The following is a 19,137-nucleotide window of genomic DNA, read 5'->3' on the forward strand; positions in this document are numbered from 1 at the left end:
AAGAAAAAGAAGACAATTCTGGAGCCCTATTTTAACAGTAAAATATAACAATCGCGTAGTTGTCTACCCAAAATGCACAACAATCACTGGATGAGGTTGCATATAAAATATTTTGAATCACACCGTGGAAAGATGAAACAACATATTTCTTCAATACCGTCTCAGTCTATTACAGTTTTTAATAAAGCAATTTGAACGACTTTATAAGATGATAGAAATATTTTCTATTGCATGAAGGCGCAGAAACAATTGGTGCGAGCTAATCATGGGCTGGTGCCACCAGTAGAAAATAGTCTGGAGCCCTGCCTTGAATAAAACAGACCATTTTCTGTTGGAACCACCAAGAAGGATATGAAGAGCCTCCATTGGAACTCAAAGATACACTATACTGTATATATACAAAAGTATGTGGACAAATTTGTGGATTCAGCTATTTCAGCCACACTGGTTGCTGACAGGTGTATAAAATCGAGCACATGGCAATGCAATCTCCATAGACAAACATTGGCAGGAGAATGACCTTACTGAAGACCTCGCTTTGGACCTTGTTTCGGTCCGTTTTCCTTCCATTTGATGACTAATGAACAGGACTAGAGCCCGACCACTATTTCAGTTCACTGATATTTGCGGACGATATTGGCCTTTTACGGCTATATTAGTATCGGACGATAATTTCACAGAAAACCGATAATCAATCAAAATGATGAAAAAAGGGAATATCATGCTGATCTGAACAAATGTCCATTCTCATGTGTCACTAATGTCACAATGTAAAAAGTTTATATTTGAAGCATATTTGTGGTCGGCTCTAAACAGGACCCTGCTGTGTATGCGAATGGAGTTAGTTATCTTTGACTTTGAGTACTCCATCGTCGACAAAGTCGCTGTGAGACTCAAAGAGATCCTTGAACTCCTTCTTGTCCACCGCCTTCTCTGCTGAATTTTCCTGCGTTTGATCTCAGGAAGCTGCAAGTCTTCCATCTTAATCGAGAGAGGAATCGTCAATATATGCGGTTCCATTTCAAAATGTTGTGTTATGGAAAGCTTGTTGTCATACAGGTGATTTGGGACCATGTATAACAAGCCTGGGGCCACATTGACTACTTTGACAGTTTTTTTAAAGTAAATTAATTGGCCTACACTTCAGTTTGTTTCCTAAAACTTGGAAATTGTAGAGAACTGACCACGCTGAAAAGAAAATCATCAAAAACAAATCATTTCTAAGATGTGTGGATGAAACTTTTGTCCCAATCTCTCATTGACAACAATGCATTGTCTACTCAAACTTTCCAAGTCATATGTATAGTTCATTAAATAGGATCAGGTCATTAAACTCATTTGAATGAATGTCCTGAAAATACTGTGTTTGGCCCTAAAGTGGTTACTTTGTTGATTGGTGTTGTGTGTCTGATAGTTACCCTCTCCTTCCAAGACATCTCCAGCTGGATCTCCTTCTCCCTCAGCCTCTTCTACTGGCTGTAGTACCTGGTACGGGGAGTGTCCTCCTCCGCAGTCAGCTTCTGCCACTTTGCCTGCACACACACACACACACACACACACACACACACACACGACAGCATCAAACACACTTGTTACATAGCCACTCTGCGTTTTTGTGCCTGTTTTGAGGTATTATTGTCTTGGCAGTGCAAGGGTGCTCATCTTTTTCCTTATATCTGGCTCAATCAAAACGTTGAGGTATTCTGGTGGCTTTTCACTGCAATCTAGATTTCAAACATTATTTGCGAGCTCAGCGAGCTCAGTAAGCCATCGCCCAATACCGCCCCAACAGAGGGAGAGTAAAAAGCAGACATAAAGACAAAGACAGATCACAAAGAGAGAGACAGTGAGGGAGAGAAAGAAAAGACAGAGCCTAAGAGAGATAAAGGGAAAGAGACAGAGCGAGAGAGAGAGAAAGATGAAAGAAAGAAAGCGGAAAGGCTGAAAGAGGAGACTTGGAGGATCTACGCCCTTCCCCTAAAGGTCTTTGCGGATGGTATTGATCAGGCCCAATAGGATTATCTGACCTCCAAATCCAATAGACTGCATAGACCGCGGCTTCCTTCGTCAGTTAGATAAACCTATTTATGACAATTTGCAGTGGTGGTTACTAGGCTGGTCACCGGCGCAAAGAGAAGAGGAAGTGAACAGAAAAAGAGCAAGGGCTTTTGAAAACACTTCAAACCCATACTATCGGATTATGGGCAATATTTTGGTTTCTACAGTTCTCTCACACCTAGTTCACCTACTTGGGATATTGGGCAAAACCCCTATGTCTCAAAATATATACAAAAAAGCATAAAGCTACGAAGAAAAAATATATTTATGCTTCAGTTCAGACACATTCAAATGTGATCTGAGGACAATGAAACACCATTTTCAGTAGCATGTTTAATACATATTCAAAACTAACAGATAGAGTGAAAGATAATACTAAAACGCTTGAATGTACACTCACGGTGCTACAAGGCACACTCAATGCTTCAATTACAACTCATCGGCATATCCAACAACTAGTGCTCACTCCGTGTGGTTTTGGATATCGTATTTCTATTATACAGTAGAGAGAGGGTAGGGGGTAATCATTAGTTAGGCTACCTCTCAGTCTGGGTGATGTTTTTGTGTTTGGGACCAGAGGGGAGCAATGGCCTTTCCGCAAAAGCCGGAGAAGGGCCTCTACCTGGCTGCAGTGCAGCATGGGGACGGATGCCATGGCGACCGGCTCCTCTGGGCTGGTAGCCGTGGCAATAGGCGCTGCCCCCCGGTGCCACGCTGTCTGTCTGTCTCTTGGTCTCGACCGGCGCGCAGGCACACAGACACACACATTTCTCCAAGGCTATATTACAAGGAGACATCCCCTCTAATTTCACTCCTAAACAATCTTAAATATTTATCACGAGTCCGGGGCGAGGCACTCAGTCAAGGAGCAAAGCAATGCAGCCTTGGGAGTGTGTGTGTTTGGTGGGGCAGGTGGAGAGTGCAATACAATGAGAGAGAGGAGAACACATAGGAAATGGCATTTCTGCACACGCAAGCACACACACACGCAACCCTTCACTCATTAAGGTGAGGAAGGGTAGGGGGGTGGCTGGTTCAAACCTATTAAGAACATCTAATGACCAGAGAGCCGTCCTTCAACCAGCGCCAGTGTTTCCATAGGGATGTCTCCTCCAGAATTCCTCTCCCTTCCTCCGCTTCCTACTCGGGTTTCACTGAGGTGGCCGCTCTCTCTCTCTCTCTCTCTCTCTCTCTCTCTCTCTCTGTGTGCGTGTGTGTGCGTGCGTAGCCTCTTATCTCCTCACTGTCTGTGTGTAACGAACACAGCCAAAGGAGCGGTCAGGGGGTTAGGGGTCAGGCGGAGCATGATGGTTAAATGGTCTCAGCAGGAGGAGACCTTCACAGGCACTTCCAACGTGAGCTCTCCTAGACTGGTGGGCATGAGTTTTTGGGAAGGGGTTGTACTGGGGGGGTGGGACTCATCTGGGCAGTGGTTTTGAGTGATACCCAACTGACATCTATGTGCGCGTGCATGCTGACTTTTATGACCTTTTGGCACAACTGGACTGTTGGAGGGGGGTGATTTAAAGCTTCAAAGCAATTCTCAGAAACAATTAGTTGTCTAATTGGAATGAAACAAACCTGACTAAAGAATCAACCGTTGATGACCCATCACACGATTGAAGAAGCATCAGCCCTGGCTGCTGAAAATGTCTGATAAGTAGGGCTGGGAATTGCCAGGGAGCTCAACGATACAATGTCACGATACTTAGGTACCGATACGATTTGTTTTGCGATTCTCACGATTCTATATGTATTGCGATTCGGTAGTGCCATTTTATTGCTATTTGATATTGCACACATACTGCTGTAGAGAGACGAGAGAACATGAGGAAACGAGTTTTGATCAGTCATGGAAATAAATGTGCTGACTATTTAAAAAGAAGATGCAGAACAAGCTATAGGATGAAAATACAGGAATCTTGGCAGAGGCACAGTTGACTAGCGCAAGCTAAAGCTAACTTGCCACAAAGTATCGATATACAGTACAGGTCAAACGTTTGGACACAGCTACTCATTCAACGTTTTCTTTATTTTGTACTATTTTATACATTGTAGAATAATAGTGAAGACATTAAACTATGAAATAACACATATGGAATCATGTAACCATAAAAGTGTTGAACAAATCCAAATATATTTTATATTCTTCAAAGTAGCCACCCTTTGCCTTGATGAAGGCTTTGCACACGCTTGGCATTCTCTCAACCAGCATGAGGTAGTCACCTGGAATGCATTTCAATTAACAGATGTGAATGGTCCAAAGTTAATTTGTGGAATTTAATGTGTTTGAGCCAGTTGTGTTGTGACAAGTTAGGGTGGTATACAGAAGATAGCCATGTTTGGTAAAAGACCAAGTCCATATTATGGCAAGAACAGCTAAAAAAAAACATAGAAAACTACCGTCCATCACTACTTTAAGAGGTCAGTCAATGCAGAAAATTTCAAGAACTTTGAATGTTTCTTCAAGTGCAGTTGCAAAAACCATCAAGCACTATGATGAAACTGGCTCTCATGACGAACGCCACAGGAAAGGAAGACCCAGAGTTACCTCTGCTGCAGAGGATAAGTTCCTTAGAGTTAACTGCACCTCAGATTGCAGCCCAAATAAATGCTTCACAGAGTTCAGACACAATTCACAGTTCAGTAACAGACACATCTCAACATCAAGTGTTCAGAGGAGACTCCATGAATCAGGCCTTCATGGTTGAATTGCTGCAAAGAAACCACTACTAAAGGACACCAATAATAAGAGACTTGCTTGGGCCAAGAAACACGTGCATTGGACATTAGACCGGGGGAAATCTGTCCTTTGGTCTGTTGAGTCCAAATTAGAGATTTTTGGTTCCAACCCCTGTGTCTTTGTGAGACGCAGAGTAGGTGAACAGATGATCTCCGCATGTGTAGTTTCCACCATGAAGCATGGAAGAAAAGGTGTGATGGTGTTTTTGCTGGTGACACTGTCAGTGATTTATTTAGAATTCAAGGTACACTTAATCAGCACCATCCCATCTGGTTTGCGCTTAGTGGGACTATCATTTGTTTATCAACAGGAAGATGACCCAAAACACACCTCCAGGATGTGTAAAGGGCTATTTGACTAAGAAGGAGAGTGGTGGAGTGCTGCATCAGAAGACCTGGCCTCCACAATCACCCGACCTCAATCCAATTGAGATGGTTTGGGATGAGCTGGACCTCAGGGTGAAGGAAAAGCAGCCAACAGGTGCTCAGCATATGTGGGAACTCCTTCAAGACTGTTGGAAAGCATTCCTCATGAGGCTGGTTGAGAGAATGCCAAGTGTTGAAAGCTGTCATCAAGGTAAAGGGTTGCTACTTTGAAGAATCTAAAATATATGTTGATTTGTTTAACCCTTTTTTGGTTACTACATGATTCCATATGCGTTATTTCATAGTTGTGCTGTCTTCACTATTATTCTACAATGTAATTTTTTTTAAATAAAGAAAAACCCTTAAATGAGTAGGTGTGTCCAAACTTTTGACCGGTACTGTATACTGAAAAAAAAAACATTTTTAAAGTATATAAACACCAACATGTAAAGTGTTAGTCCCATGTTTCATGACCTGAAATAAAAGATCCACAAAATGTTCTATATGCACAAAAAGCTTATTTCTCTCATAATTTGTGCACAAATTTCTTTACATTCCTGTTAGTGAGCATTTCTCCTTTGTCTGTAGTAAATCCCTTTTTTGCGGAAAAACTCATTCTGATTGTCTTGACCTGGCACCAAAGTGGGTGGGCCCATGCCCTCCCTGGCACACGCATGGCTGCTCCCCTGCCCAGTCATGTGAAATCCATAGGTTAGGGCCTAATGAATTCATTTCAATTGACGGATTTCCTTATATGAACTGTAACTCAGTAAAAAAAAATGAAATTGTTGCATCTTATGTTTATATTTTTGTTCAGTATAATATTGTGATACGTAAGTGCCTACATTTTTTCAGCACATCACTACTGATAACCCCCCCCCCAATTCAAGCTGGAATCTCATATAGGTGCATTTCAATATACTTGGGGTAGCAGACAGAGGGACTGAGGGGAAAGTGTGTGTGTGTGTGCTCAAGAGGTGAAATGAGGGCACTGGAACAGCAGCCCAGACGACCTGGCACCGACAGGCTCACTTGCTCACAGGCTGGCGGGAAGGGCACACACACTTACACACAGCCAAGCTCACCACGGCGGTTGCGTCGGCCACTCCAAAGGCGGCCCTCTGTCTCCGGGCTGTGATGTGGCCGCTGTTCTCCTGTACCTTCTCCAGCAGCTGGCGGATCTGCCTGCAGTAATTGGCCACTTTGCATTCCTTCAGGAAGGCTTTCAGCTGTGGAGCGGTGGAGGACAGGAAGGGAGGAAGAAGAAAGAGGGAGGGAGGAAGAAGAAAGAGGGAGGGAGGAAGAAGAAAGAGGGAGGGAGGAAGAAAAAAAGGAAAATAATCATCTAGTCTGGTGCTTGTCTTTTCCCCCTGGACTGTGTCGTTGCTACTCCGTGCCCAGTGTGTGTGTGTGTGTGTGTGTGTGTGTGTGTGTGTGTGTGTGTGTGTGTGTGTGTGTGTGTGCGTGCGTGCGTGCGTGCGTGTGCGTGCGTGCGTGTTGTGTGTAGCAACAGTAAAAACTAGAGTACAAGAAGAACTCAGTAATCCATTCTGGAAGAGGGCAAAGGAAGAGGAGGACTTCAGTGACTGTTTGCTTTGGCACGGGCAGAAGTCGCCTCCCACCCACAACTTGCTGTCTCTGACAGGAAGTGGGCTCAGTGGTCAGTCGCCAGGGCCGCTGGTGGAGACATTAAAGCTCAACGCAACCACACTAAAATCTTAATCTCTCTTCCTCTTTCTCCCACTGTTTCTAACTGGCCTCCTCGCCATATATAGTACAACCAAGTCATGTTTGTTGCAGCCTTGAGCATGCTGTAGAGAGGCTAGCTGCTGACCATTTAGCAAAGGTGTAAAATAAAAAAGACAAGTGTCCATCCTGTGGGGAGGTGAGACGAGGTATGATGGTGATATTACCTGGATGATGCTGGGCAGGGCCAGCTCTGGGAAACCAATAGAGAAGGCCTGAGAGTGGAAGTACTCCAGGATGAGGTCATACATCTGTTCTAGCAGCCCATCCTGAACCAACAACAACACTGGAATTAGTACTTGTACTCAGAAGCGTTTACATTTTATTTTCACGTCACATTCGAGAGACTTGTTGGGTGAAAGAACCTATAAGAACCAATGTGAGGGGTCACAATTCTGCGTGAAACTTGATGCGAGATTACAAGCAGGGACATCTTAACGCACTAAAAACACACACGTTAAGGATCACAGATATTTCTGGGTTAAAACAGGTTTCGAGCTGTTGTTTATTCCACGAGTTACAGCCGGCTATGACAGCGGAATGCCTATTTACTATTCCATTCACTGTCTCATCAGCTCAGCCAGGCCATTTATAAAATTGATCTTCACTGTAAAAAGCATCTAAACATCGAGTAAGTTTACATGCACACTAATAATTCGATATTAAACTGATTATGGCAGGGGCAGATTATGCAATAGTCATGCAAACACCTTACTCTGCTTATCTTAATCAGCGTAGAGTCAAAATCAAAGTAATCATACGTCGATTAAAACCCATGGTTTTCTGAGAATTCTTTTGAATTATTAGGACATGTAAGCATCTTAAATCGGCGTTCCAGCTGTGTATTTGATCTGTGCATGTCCTAGCACCAGCCGAGAGCCTCCCTCTTTAGAGCGATTGAAGTGAGTTCGGAACAACTGAATGTATGCATCTTAAAATAGTTTTCACATACACACTTTAGAAGACTGAACTCAGAATCAAATATGCTTCCCAAAAACAACATGTTCGCTGTGGTAAAACGTTTATTTTGATTGCCAATTTTCTGCCATCGGGTAGCCGGATTTCAAATGTGTCCATGTAAACTGGATTGTTAAGGAAAATGTGACCGTTTTAATCAAACTATTATATTAATCTGACTATCCACAATAATCATATTATTGTATGCCTGTAACAACACTAACCATCTCACCTTTCTTTTAGACTATCAATCGGTTTTCAACAGTGGAGAAATGTATAAACCTGCGGTCTGTCTCTCTGACATTTGCAACATTGTTTCAATATTAGAGTTAATTCTCCACCGTCCCATTGAGAATGAACATGTCAGGTCGGGACAGACATCTTTTCTCAGCCAGTTAAAATCATGAATCAGCATACTTTTTTATGGACGTATACTAAATAAATGTCACTAGAAAAAGCTTAAACAAACAAATGCAGCTACATTGCTGTTATTCTGGTTGCACTGTTTGAGGTGGCTGTGTTAGCCGTAGTTGACTAGCTAACAGGAAAGTGATAAGAATAGGGGTGTAACAGGTCCCCAAACCCACGGTTAGGTACTTATTATGGTTTTGGGGTCATGGTTCGGTTTCGGTACAGCGGGAAAATGAAACGCCATTCACAATGTTCCTGGTATTATCTGTCATGACAGTATTGTTATGGTGGGCTTCAAGTTTCCACTCTGATGCTGCGTTTGTAACCATGTGGGAGGTGGGAATTTACCAGTTGTGAAGTAATAAATACCAGTTGGATGCTTTCATCTGATTTGAACTCGTTGAGAAATGCTGATTGGCTAACAAGCTGCGTTAACCGTATACTAACCAACACTTGCACTTGACTCTCCCCCCTCCCTAGCCCCGACTTTGCTTATAGCTACTTTGAGGAAAAGTGTACTTACTACGCCTGTGATGTGGTTGTCCCACCTAGCCATTTTAAGATGAATGCACTGTAAGTCGCTCTCGATAAGCGAATCTGCTAAATTACTCAAATGTAAAATGTAAGTGGGTGCCCAGGATGATAGATGAGATTCCCAAGTGGATTTTTCCCAGGTGCATGTGGTAACTTCCCACTTCCCACTTGGTTACGAATGCACCATGACTCTGCCTCCCTACCGTTTAGGGCTAGATACTCAATTGAGACTCTCATAAAGGGGGCGTGTCTGTAGCATGGTACATCTCCCACTCCGGGGTAATGTGATGGGCTTTCGCCGTTAACACACAGGGCGCCCGAATTCCATAACTACTAGAATGGCCATGACGGTCATTCTGACCGTTGATATTTCAATTGAGTAAATACTCTGTAATAAATAATACATCCATGCATTTATTGTGTTAAAATAGGTCACAAGAAACCTAAGGACACCACATGTAAATTGTAATCAGTCAAAAAAAGTACTTTTTGATCTAGAAGTGAATAGACTGTAAATACTAAAATAAGACGATAGTGTATATAAGACGATAGTGTAAGACAACAGTTCCCTGTACAGCTAACGGCCCATCCAAACGACACCTAAACTATATTGAAACAAATTTCACACATATAATAATAGATGTGGCTTGAAGACAAGATTAAATTGACAACAGTCTGATGGGTGACAATGTTAATCATTTGTCAAATATGAATAGTTGACAAAGAAGGTAAGGAGGCTTACCAAACCGCACTTCTTCCATATCAGCCTACAGAGATCCATGATGCAGGCAAGATGTTTTGATTGCGTACCTGATTAGAAAGAGCAGATGCCTACGTTTCTAATTGACCTATTTGGTCCCCCCAAAAAATCTCTACATATTGTGCAGATGGTCTCGGTTTCAAAATATAACTTCTTCCTAGAATAACCATTCCTCATGAGAGCAGGCTACTGGTTACAATCAGCAATAACCATTTGGGAAAAAATATCCCTTCTATTTTATTCTGTTATATTCCATTATATTCTTACTCTAAAATAAGTGTTGACTGTGGTAGGGTAGGGAATGTGATGTCTACTAAATGAACAAGTTGATTTCATTGGCATGCCGCAGGCATAGCCTAAGCACAGATAAATACAACTCAAAACATGCTATTGTGTTCTTTTGAAATAAATGGTGTTGTATCATGTTTTGTATGACCTTCCTAAACGAAATATGAAAGGATTGCTTAGTGATTGTGTAAATAAACACTAGACAGGCAGAGAGCATCATAATAAATCCAAACTCATTTAAATGTTAATGACCATTTTTAAAGTCATGTCTCCCTCGCCCTTGACTTTTCCTAAATAAGTCTATGTAACACACTGTGTTGTTAGAGTCTTCATACCACAAACAGAACTGGAGTTATAACCAGTTTTAGGAGGGCATGTCATTTTTTGAATGGTTTACCCAGTTGCCCCTCAGTTGCTCTTTCTCCCGATAGTGCCATGCCCAGTTGATAATCACCTGGATAATTGCCTAAAAACGGAACCTAAACCGAATCTGATTGCACACATATAACAGGTTAAATAAATGAAGTGATGTATGATGGATGGGTGGAGAATGGGTAAATTGACAAGCGGACCCGAACAATACATAATTATGTAGGAATTGTGAATGAAGAATAGGATGTAAAAGCAAAAACATGTTTGCAAAAAAAAACGCAGAAATATTATATTTAGACCCTTTACTTTGATGAAGCATGTTTGGCAGCGATTACAGCCTCATGTCTTCTTGGGTGTGACGCTACAAGCTTGGCGCACCTGTATTTGGAGAGTTTCTCCCATTCTTCTACTGAGTTTCTCCCATTCTTCTACTTCTTTTACTGAGGAGTGGCTTCCGTCTGGCCAATCTACCATAAAGGCCTGATTGGTGGAGTGCTGCAGAGATGGTTGTCCTTCTGGAAGGTTCTTCCATCTCCACAGAGGAATTCTGGAGCTACAGTGGCTTGTGAAAATATTCCCCCCCCCCTTGGCATTTTTCCTATTTTGTTGCCTTTCAACCTGGAATTAAAATATTTTTTTCTTGGGGGGGTTGTATCATTTAATTTACACAACATGCCAACCACTTTGAAGATGCAACATTTTTTGGGGTGAAACAAACAAGGAATAAGACAAAAAAACAAGAGCATGCATTACTATTCACGCCCCCAAAGTCAATACTTTGTAGAGCCACCTTTTGCACAACTGCAAGTCTCCTGGGGTATGTCTCTAGAAGCTTGGCACATCTAGCCACTGGGATTTTGTCCCCATTCTTCAAGGCAAAACTGCTCCAGCTCTTCAAGTTGGATAGGTTCCGCTGGTGTACAGTAATCTTTAAGTCATACCAAATATTCTCAATTGGATTGAGGTCTGGGCTTTGACGGGGCCATTCCAAGACATTTAAATGTTTCCTCTTAAACCACTCAAGTGTTGCTTTAGCAGTATGCTTAGGCTCATTGTCCTGCTGGAAGGTGAACCTTCATCCCAGGCTCAAATCTCTGGAAGACAAACAGGTTTCCCTCAAGAATTGCCCTGTATTTAGTGCCTTCCATCATTCCTTCAATTCCGACCAGTTTCCCAGTACCTACCAAAGATGGGATGAGGTTCTCGGGGTGATGAGAGGTGTTCGGTTTGCGCCAGACATAGCGTTTTCCTTGATGGCCAAAAAGGTCCATTTGAGTTTCATCTGACCAGAGTACATTACATTTACATTTACATTTAAGTCATTTATTTAGAGCGACTTACAAATTGTGTACATTACATTACATTATTTTAAGTCATTTAGCAGACGCTCTTATCCAGAGCGACTTACAAATTGGTGCATTCACCTTATGACATCCAGTGGAACAGCCACTTTACAATAGTGCATCTAAATCTTTTAAGGGGGTGAGAAGGATTACTTTATCCTATCCTAGGTATTCCTTAAAGAGGTGTGGTTTCAGGTGTCTCCGGAAGGTGGTGATTGACTCCGCTGTCCTGGCGTCGTGGGGAGTTTGTTCCACCATTGGGGGCCAGAACAGCGAACAGTTTTGACTGGGCTGAGCGGGAACTGTACTTCCTCAGTGGTAGGGAGGCGAGCAGGCCAGAGGTGGATGAACGCAGTGCCCTTGTTTGGGTGTAGGGCCTGATCAGAGCCTGGAGGTACTGAGGTGCCGTTCCCCTCACAGCTCCGTAGGCAAGCACCATGGTCTTGTAGCGGATGCGAGCTTCAACTGGAAGCCAGTGGAGAGAGCGGAGGAGCGGGGTGACGTGAGAGAACTTGGGAAGGTTGAACACCAGACGGGCTGCGGCGTTCTGGATGAGTTGTAGGGGTTTAATGGCACAGGCAGGGAGCCCAGCCAACAGCGAGTTGCAGTAATCCAGACGGGAGATGACAAGTGCCTGGATTAGGACCTGCGCCGCTTCCTGTGTGAGGCAGGGTCGTACTCTGCAGATGTTGTAGAGCATGAACCTACAGGAACGGGCCACCGCCTTGATGTTAGTTGAGAACGACAGGGTGTTGTCCAGGATCACGCCAAGGTTCTTAGCGCTCTGGGAGGAGGACACAATGGAGTTGTCAACCGTGATGGCGAGATCATGGAACGGGCAGTCCTTCCCGGGAGGAAGAGCAGCTCCGTCTTGCCGAGGTTCAGCTTGAGGTGGTGATCCGTCATCCACACTGATATGTCTGCCAGACATGCAGAGATGCGATTTGCCACCTGGTCATCAGAAGGGGGAAAGGAGAAGATTAATTGTGTGTCGTCTGCATAGCAATGATAGGAGAGACCATGTGAGGTTATGACAGAGCCAAGTGACTTGGTGTATAGCGAGAATAGGAGAGGGCCTAGAACCGAGCCCTGGGGGACACCAGTGGTGAGAGCGCATGGTGAGGAGACAGATTCTCGCCACGCCACCTGGTAGGAGCGACCTGTCAGGTAGGACGCAATCCAAGCGTGGGTGGCGCCGGAGATGCCCAACTCGGAGAGGGTGGAGAGGAGGATCTGATGGTTCACAGTATCGAAGGCAGCCGATAGGTCTAGAAGGATGAGAGCAGAGGAGAGAGAGTTAGCTTTAGCAGTGCGGAGCGCCTCCGTGATACAGAGAAGAGCAGTCTCAGTTGAATGACTAGTCTTGAAACCTGACTGATTTGGATCAAGAAGGTCATTCTGAGAGAGATAGCGGGAGAGCTGGCCAAGGACGGCACGTTCAAGAGTTTTGGAGAGAAAAGAAAGAAGGGATACTGGTCTGTAGTTGATGACATCGGAGGGATCGAGTGTAGGTTTTTTCAGAAGGGGTGCAACTCTCGCTCTCTTGAAGACGGAAGGTACCTTCTTCCATATGTTTGGGGAGTCTCCCACATGCCTTTTGGTGAACACCAAATCTGTTTGCCTATTATTTTCTTTAAGCAATGGCTTTTTTTCTGGCCACTCTTCCGTAAAACCCAGCTCTGTGGAGTCTACGGCTTAAAGTGGTCCTATGGACAGATACTCCAATCTCCACTATGGAGCTTTGCAGCTCCTTCAGGGTTATCTTTGGTCTCTTTGTTGCCTCTCTAATTAATGCCCTCCTTGCCTGGTCTGTGAGTTTTGGTGGGCGGCCCTCTCTTGTTAGGTTTGTTGTGGTGCCATATTCTTTCAACTTTTTAATAATGGATTTAATGGTGCTCCGTGGGATGTTCAAAGTTTCAGATATTTTTTTTAGCCCAACCACTTTGTCCCTGACCTGTTTGGAGATCTCCGTCGTCTTCATGGTGCCTGCTTGCTTGGTGGTGCCCCTTGCTTAGTGGTGTTGCAGACTCTGGGGACTTTCAGAACAGGTGTATATATACTGAGATCATGTGACACTTAGATTTCACACAGGTGGACTTTATGTAACTAATTATGTGAAGTCTGAAGGTAATTGGTCGCACCCGATCTTATTTAGGGGCTTCATAGCAAAGAGGGTGAATACATATGCATGCACCACTTTTCAATTTTTGCTCAGTTTGGCCAGGAGGCCAACTCTAGTGGTGGTTTCAAACTTCTTCCATTTAAGAATGAGGGAGGCCACTGTGGGCAATGCTGCAGAAATGTCTTGGTACCCTTCCCGAGATCTATGCCTCGATACAATACTGTCTTGGAGCGCAAAGGACAATTCCTTCAACCTCATGGCTTGGTTTCCATGCACTGTCAACTGTGGGACCTTATATAGACAGGTGTGTGTGCCTTTCCAAATCATGTCCAACCAATTGAATTTACCACAGGTGGACTCCAATCAAGTTGTAGAAAACACTCAAGGATGATCAATGGAAACAGGATGCACCTGAGCTCAATTTCGAGTCTCATAGCAAAGGGTCTGAATACTTATGTAAATAAGGTATTTATTTTATTTTCTTGTATATCCATCTACACAACATTCTAAAGACTTGTTTTTCGCTTTGTCATTATAGGATATTGTGTGTAGATTGAAGATGATTTTCGTTGTTGTTGTTAGTGCATTTACTCCATTTTAGAATAAGGCTGTAACATAACAAAATGTGTAACAGGGGAAGGGGTCTAAGTACTTTGCGAATGCACTGTATATCAGTCCACTGAATCGAAGCAGTCTTATTACTTGGAGTAGGCTACACAGTGAGAGCGTGCGTAATTTACAAGACTAAGACGAATGGATGCACATGCTGTGTCAACGTTGGGACAAGATCTGAATGAAAACAACTCAGATGGCGGGGAAGAAAGGGACCATGACATCTCTGATGATTATTATTCTTATTCATGCGGAACAGCTTTACATATCTGGGAAAGGATCCATATTGGGCGGCAGGTGAACGAGTGCCGTATAACGTTTCGGATCAAATGGCACAGCTGTACTTGTGAAAGGAGGAACTCGTCGCTCGCCTGTTGCTGTGCTCTACAGTACAACATGCTTGCACGTGTTGTTCAAGCAGTGCATGAACAACACAATGAACAGGAGAGACTTCATCATGAGTCTGGCACAAGGGCTACGTGAGAGACAAGTGTCAAGTGTCAAGGTAGCAACCAAGATTCCACGCAAGCCATTGCGCACAGCTTCCGGGGAGGAGAAACTCCCAGGTGGGCAGATGCACTCAGAACAGAACCCACAACACCTGTTGCAGCTGCAAGCAACTTGTTTGTGGCAAGTGTAGAAATCAAGTGAAAGTGACAAAGATTTGTGTCGAAAAGGGATAACAGCTAAATGAAATCCAACGGTTGCGTGAAGACGCACACCATACTGTAAGCAGGAGCGAGGCCACAAATAACTGACAATAGACTATTTTTGACCGCTGACATTTCGACTAGTATATTCATTATAATTCCATTATAGTTATTGTGCTGATTTTCACTATTCACAAGCACACTTGGCGCTAATACTGATGTTTAGGCTATTGATATTTTTGTTTACATATAGCTTACAGTAACAAACTAGTCAAGTCTCTACAGTGCGACCATTTTACTCGCATATGCACTTAAATATTTTGCTGTGCGACCTGGCATTTTATTTTAGAGATGATAATTGTTTGAAATGATTACTTCACTGTACCGCAGCCCCTGAGTTCCATGGAGAATACACTGGGCATATTATTCATGTTCATTATGCTTGCACCATTACTACAAAGAAACAGCTTATTACCTCAAATATTTTTATTTGTGCTCCTAAATTTCTTTGTGTGCTCCTACGTGTTTAATTTTTTGGTATAATCTTTTTTGGTACAATCTTGTTTCATCGCTGCAACTCCCCAACGTGCTCAGGAGAGGCGAAGGTCGAGTCATGCATTCTCCAGAACATGACCTGCCAAACCGCTCTCTTTCACACCTGCCCACTTAACCCGGAAGCCAGCCGCACCAATGTGTCGGAGGAAATACCTTTCAACTGAAACTGTGGGCAGCTTGCAGGAGCCCGGCCTGCCACAAGGAGTCATTAGAAAGCGATGAGCCAAGTAAAGCCGCACGGGTCAAACCCTCCCCTAACACGGACGGAGCTGGCCAATTGTGCACCTCCGCATGGGACTCCTGGTCACGGCCGGTTATGACACAGCCTGGAATCGAACACAGGTCTGTAGTGATGCCTCAAGCACTGCAATACTGTCTCTTATGACCCATGTACACTAGCACAAGATGCTGCGTGGTGAAACACGGAGGGGGCGGGGGGGGGGACAAACTTTTTCCAACTTTATGCAAATCACCAGCGGCGACCGCTGGGCGATGACCAATCATATCGAGTGGTTCCCATGATGAATTTTACACCATGCGACTCAAGGCTGGAGACAATGGAACGCCGTTTGAGTCTTTGAGTGTCAAAAAAGACACGTCAAATAAGCTTGTTGACCAATCAAGACCTGAATATGACTCTGCACGTCACATAATAATTTAACTTGTTCATACATTTTTCGTTACGTAGTTATTACAAATTGATTACACTATCACTCGTATTTCATATGTCACAATGATTCATCGATACATGTGCTATGATGCTGGTAAAGTTGTCCGCGCACCTACAGTGCTGGTCATTAAAAAAAGCTAGCTAGCTGATGGATGCAAAGAATGTTCTTCCCCAAAAACATAACAAAATGACAATCTGTTTCAGTAGCTATATAGTTAGCTAGCAAACTATATAGCTAGGTGTCACCATTTAAAATAACCCTAATTTATAAGACAGTTTTTACTTGTTTAATGGTGGTCGGACCCATCTATGTGAAGCTAAGCACAATAAGGATTAGCCACAATAGTGGACTTTTAGGTTAAAATAAAAGTATGTCATTAACAGTGATGCAAATGAATCCAAAATTGTAGAATTCTGCCATAATTGATTAGATCATGCTAAACGAGGTTGGAATGTTGTTATGTAAAATCAACAAAGACAATCATTTGTTAATTTGACAAATCTGTTGAAATCACACTAGAATTATTAGACTTTGCATTGGGGGCATACTTATTTCACTATACAGCCTTACCTATGGATTGTGGATCTATGACATGAGGTATCAGTCTACTCAGTGACACCCAGCTCTTATTGCGGGACTCTGAAGCAACTGTGAATTGAACCACACTTATTGTCAACCTACAATGTGCATTAAACACTATTCCAGAGGAAACACAATAGTGTGTGGATGTTTTGGAGTCTGATAACTCTGAAGAAGAAAAAATATCTTTGGTATTGTGTAGACTGATACGCCATTTCATTGTTCCCCAATCCTTAGGTAAAGCTGTAGAGTGCAATATGAATGTCAATACACACAATAGGCTGACTGGTAAGGTGATTTCACACAGTCACAGTCTCGCGATAAGAGCTACAACGCTAGTTTTTGCGTAAACTCTTCATAGTTGTGTTCTGTGGGTGTCACCGAGTAGACTGATACCCTAGTTCATTGCTTCACATTCCAACCTTGTTTAACATTATTTAGTATATGTCATGATTCCACCAATTGTAGCGTTCTGCACCACTTTCAAATAGTTACTTTTATTTTGAAGGCAAACGGCAAATTCCACAATTGTGCCTAATCGTTATTGTGGCTAGCTTCACAACACATAACCCGGTCCGGTCGAGCCTGAAGTTCAATTTCAATAGGTGAACAACAAGTGGCTACCTAGCTAATACTTACTCACAAGGATTCCTAAATTATTGTTAAGAATAATGAAAATGACTGCAGTTTCTACTGGTCATTGTTTTCAGGCTGGTTGTATTGGTGCTAGCTAGGTGCCAAGCTAAAGCCAGCTAGCTACCCCAGAAGTTGTGGTCAAACAATGAATGCTATATTGTAAACACATCGTTCGTGGCTGGTGTTTGCTTGTTTGTACAGCTTTGACAGTGCTACTGATAGTAGTGGTGGAACTTGGCTAGCACATGCATATTCAGAACACACAACATTCTATAATAGAACTGTTATTTGACGTATCAAATTAAAAGCTAATTTAACACGTTATATAGTGTAATTTGACGTGTATCTTTTTTGACACACAAAGACCCAAACGGTGTTCCATAGGAGACTTTCTTCAGCTGACAAAAATACTAGGATGTAAGTGATTATAACATCATAACGAATCATGCAAAAACAATGACAGTTGACAGGAATATGTTAGTTAATGTAGAGACAAACGATTATGCATATTTTTTTTATAAAGTTCATTTCCAAAAATCACGATTTTGCAAGCTAGCTGACGAGCTAACATTAATTAGCCAGCTGGCTGCCTTCACGGGTGTTGTGACATGAGTATGAAATTGTAATTCTGGTTGTTTAACGTTTTAGGGACTCCTGGAACAACCAGCAAACCAGGCTGTCGTCTTGTGAAACAGTGGATATAAAGAATCTAGCTAGCTAAAGCATTTACTGCGCATTGAATGTACAATGGTGTAAGCCTGCCTTGCTGATATTTGCCATGCAATGCAGATAAATGAAATAACGTAGCTAGCTTACTATGTTCTTGCTTATTGTGCAGTGGAGGATAGAAATACCTGTATGCCTATGGATGGAGCTAGCTATGGATGTGTAGCTAGCTATGTACCCGATCTATGTATGGACACAAACATTTGGTATACATATTAGTTCAGAACCTATGTAATGGTTTTCTTCTGGGGAAAGAGAGGCGGACCAAAATGCAGCGTGGTTAGTTTTGTGCATCTTTAATAAAGATGAAAGTACAACAATCTACAAAACAAGAACTGTGAAAAAAACAAAACAGTCCTATCTGGTGCCACAAACACAAAGACAGGAACAATCACCCACAAAACCCAACACAACAACAACAGCTGTCGGTCATAATAATCAGGAGGGGAAATACAAAACTGACCTTGGATCATTAACTCTGGGACTACTGCATCAATGTAAAGCATCTCTTTAAAAACACTTCCTGTTGGCCTGACCAACTGACCTCTCAACTCTGATCATGCTGTGCCCTCTATGTAGCCAGTTCAGATGTGGGAGGGGTTCACCGACACAGTTGATATGGTTCCCAAACGTTTTATAGTCCCGTACCCCTTCAAACATTCAACCTCTAGCTGCATACCCCCTCTACCACCAGGGTCAGCACACTCTCAGAATTTTTTTTTTTTTTTTGCCATCATTGTAAGCCTGCCACATAAGAATGAGTGTGACTTTGTCACAACCCAGCTCGTGGGAAGTGACAAAGAGCTCTTATTGGACCAGGGCACAAATAATAATCATGTAATAATAATCAATCATTTTGCTCTTTATTTAGCCATCTTACATATAAAACCTTATTTGTATGTCAAAATTGTCAATAACTCACAACAGGTTAAAACCTCTACTGATTCCCCATCCCGCATGTATGTGTAATTACACTCATGGAGTGTAATTATCGCCTGACACTAATTAG

The 19,137-nt window shown here is 42.8% G+C and overlaps 1 pseudogene; it reads right to left on the reverse strand.

Annotated features, from left to right (window-relative positions):
* Window positions 1-299: 299 nt before the first annotated feature.
* Window positions 300-19,137, reverse strand: part of LOC118360350 (nucleolar complex protein 2 homolog) — a 43,117-nt pseudogene continuing 24,279 nt past the window's right edge.

Source organism: Oncorhynchus keta, chromosome 27 (assembly GCF_023373465.1).
Source record: "Oncorhynchus keta strain PuntledgeMale-10-30-2019 chromosome 27, Oket_V2, whole genome shotgun sequence".
Classification (NCBI taxonomy): Eukaryota; Metazoa; Chordata; class Actinopteri; order Salmoniformes; family Salmonidae; genus Oncorhynchus; species Oncorhynchus keta.